Below are 2,477 nucleotides of genomic sequence, written 5' to 3' on the forward strand. Positions count from 1 at the left end.
AAGAAAGAGAAAAAAAAACACACAAAGCAATACAAAGAGAGGAGAAAGCAAAAGGTCAGGGGGAGTACAGAAGAGCATAGCCATGCTGCACAGCTGGAGCATGCTCCTGCCCAACCATGGGGTTTTGCTTACCTCGTCCTTTCTGCCAAGGGGCATTCTGCAAAGGTGCAATGGTGGTAGAGCACTTCAAGCAGCAAAAGGGCTTGTAAGAAAACAGAGAGAGCAAGCTGACTGCCGTGGTGGGCAGCACTTAAATGAGCTGTGCTCATCAGTGCTGACTGAGTACAGCTGGTGTGATTCTGTAGCACCTATCCCTTGCAAGGCCTGCAATGGGGAGCAGCTGCAAGAAATTGTCATGCACAACCGAAGCATGCACAACTAAAACAATGTAGGATGAAAATTGTGCACAGATAAAATTGTGCATAAGCAAACCCATTCACAACCAAACCCTGTACAGTCAAACTCATGCACAACCAAAACCACGTGTGGGGGATGGAGCTGGCACAGGAATGCCTTTTGCTGGCACTCCCCTGTAGGATTCAGACACCCAACCACCCCATGGCATCACCCTGTGACCCCTTCCTGCTGCACCATGCTGGGCCGGCTGTGCAAAGCAAACCTTGCACCTCAAAAGGCTGCCACCCCCCAGCCCATGCTCACTGCCCATTTCTTCACTGCAAACCCCACAGCCATGCAAAGTTCTGCTGCTGCTGCGTGTGATGCAAACAACCCTATGTCACTAGAAATGCAAATTATGCCTATGGTGGGTTTATTTTTTTGAGCAACGGGACTAAACACACTAATTTCTCCAGCTCATCCTTGCTTGCGTTGCTTGCTTGGAAAGCTCAGCATGCAGCAAATGCAACTTTGCAGATGCAATGCAGCAAATGAGCGCATGCAAAGCGCTCTGGTTCCCACGCTGCACCCACCCCATTCCCAGGGCAGAGTGCGGTGCTGGGTGCTTTGTGCAGGCGGGGTGTGCTGTAACCTTTCTGCTTTGCATCATCTACTGGAGGTCCAACGGCTGCAGATGGATCTAGAGGCAGCCCCCTCTTTGGGGCTGCCAAAGCCCATCTGAGGGCATTTGGGGTGAAGTCGCTCCCCATCCAGCAGCCTTTGGGAAGAACAGGCTAGACCAGTTTGTCCTCATCCCAGAAAAAACCAGTTTAACACTCAGCCTGACGCAACTGGAGTGGCTGCCTTTGCCAAAAAGGGAAAACTCTTTGGAACTGAGGATTCCTCGATTCAATCCTATCGCAAGAATCTGGCTAAGATAGAGGCAAAAAGCCCTAAAGAAATGGGATTTGCTTTGTGCCTTGAAATTTCCCCCTCCACCCAACCCCTTTATAACTCCATTAGCACACTGGGGAAAAAACACAATTTTAGAGTCGAGCAGCCAGCATTCTTTTAATCACATCTTTAAGATTACATCCTGGAACCTCCAGATGAACAGGGTCCCTGCATTCCTGCAAACAAATCTTTCCATTTCCAGGGCTGACTTCTATCAGAGTTAGGACAAAGTGCCTCAAAATGCAGCAGGACATCACCAGCGTGGGATATTATGGGAAGAAAGCTGCTGCGGGCTGTAGAGTAAATGGGAGGAACTTGGCCTCAGTGCAACTGCACGCTGAAACCCAACCCAGCAGCAAGGAGATATTGCTGCTCTGCAAACACCTTTTGCAAAGCCCGGCATTGCGCGGGCATCGTGGCGCCAATCTGAAAGCGTTTTCCTGCCTCTGTTTTGCTTCTGGTCTCCAAATTGTGCTCCAAGATGCGGCACGGATGATTCAGTAAGCAACTTCATTTTTCCTTTATGCACCACTGAAGAGTTAATCCTCTTGAAAATGCAGTTTTGTGTGGGTTTGGCCTTCTGCAGCATTTTGCAGCCATTGCAGGTGGCGGGGCACGAGGCATCGCCCACCAGCAGCCCCTGGGAGCAGATCCCAAAACTGTCCATACGTTGCTGCTGTGTGAAAATGCAGCTGTTGGGGAGAGTTGGGGAGCATGCATGCATCCACCCCCTGCAAAATCTTTGCAAAGGGAATCTTCCCTTGGCAAAATCTCAGTAATAACGAAGAGGATATCTTCCTTCCTGTAAATCTAGTAAGATGAATGAATGCATTTTCACTGTTTCCAGGGGGAATGAGTGTATCTACCCTGTCTTCAAACTTTATTTGCAAAAACGGGAATCAATGCTTCTTCTCTCTCTTTGCAAGGGGAGTGAGTGCATCTCCAACCTTCCTTTACCATTAAATAAATAAATAAATAAAAATAAAAAAGGAGTGCATCCTTGACCCTGCAAAAAATCTTTCATTGCAATAAATGGAATGAATGCACCTTCTCCCTCTTTGAAAAGGGAATGAGTGCATCATCCCTCTCTTCAAACTTTATTTATAAGAAAGGGAGTTAATGCATCCCTCTTCTGCAAAAATACTTGATTTGCAAGAAAAGGGAGGGAGTGCACCTTTACTCCTGAA

At 48.0% G+C, this 2,477-nt stretch overlaps 1 long non-coding RNA gene across 1 annotated transcript; it reads right to left on the reverse strand.

Moving 5' to 3' along the window:
• Positions 1 to 1,388: 1,388 nt before the first annotated feature.
• On the reverse strand, positions 1,389 to 2,471 carry LOC109370847. Its single transcript, XR_002121299.1, has 2 exons — positions 1,675 to 2,471; positions 1,389 to 1,583 (listed from the first exon to the last, which is right to left on the reverse strand). It is a non-coding gene; the product is annotated as an uncharacterized LOC109370847 (long non-coding RNA).
• Positions 2,472 to 2,477: the final 6 nt, after the last annotated feature.

This window comes from Meleagris gallopavo, chromosome 23, assembly GCF_000146605.3.
Source record: "Meleagris gallopavo isolate NT-WF06-2002-E0010 breed Aviagen turkey brand Nicholas breeding stock chromosome 23, Turkey_5.1, whole genome shotgun sequence".
Classification (NCBI taxonomy): domain Eukaryota; kingdom Metazoa; phylum Chordata; class Aves; order Galliformes; family Phasianidae; genus Meleagris; species Meleagris gallopavo.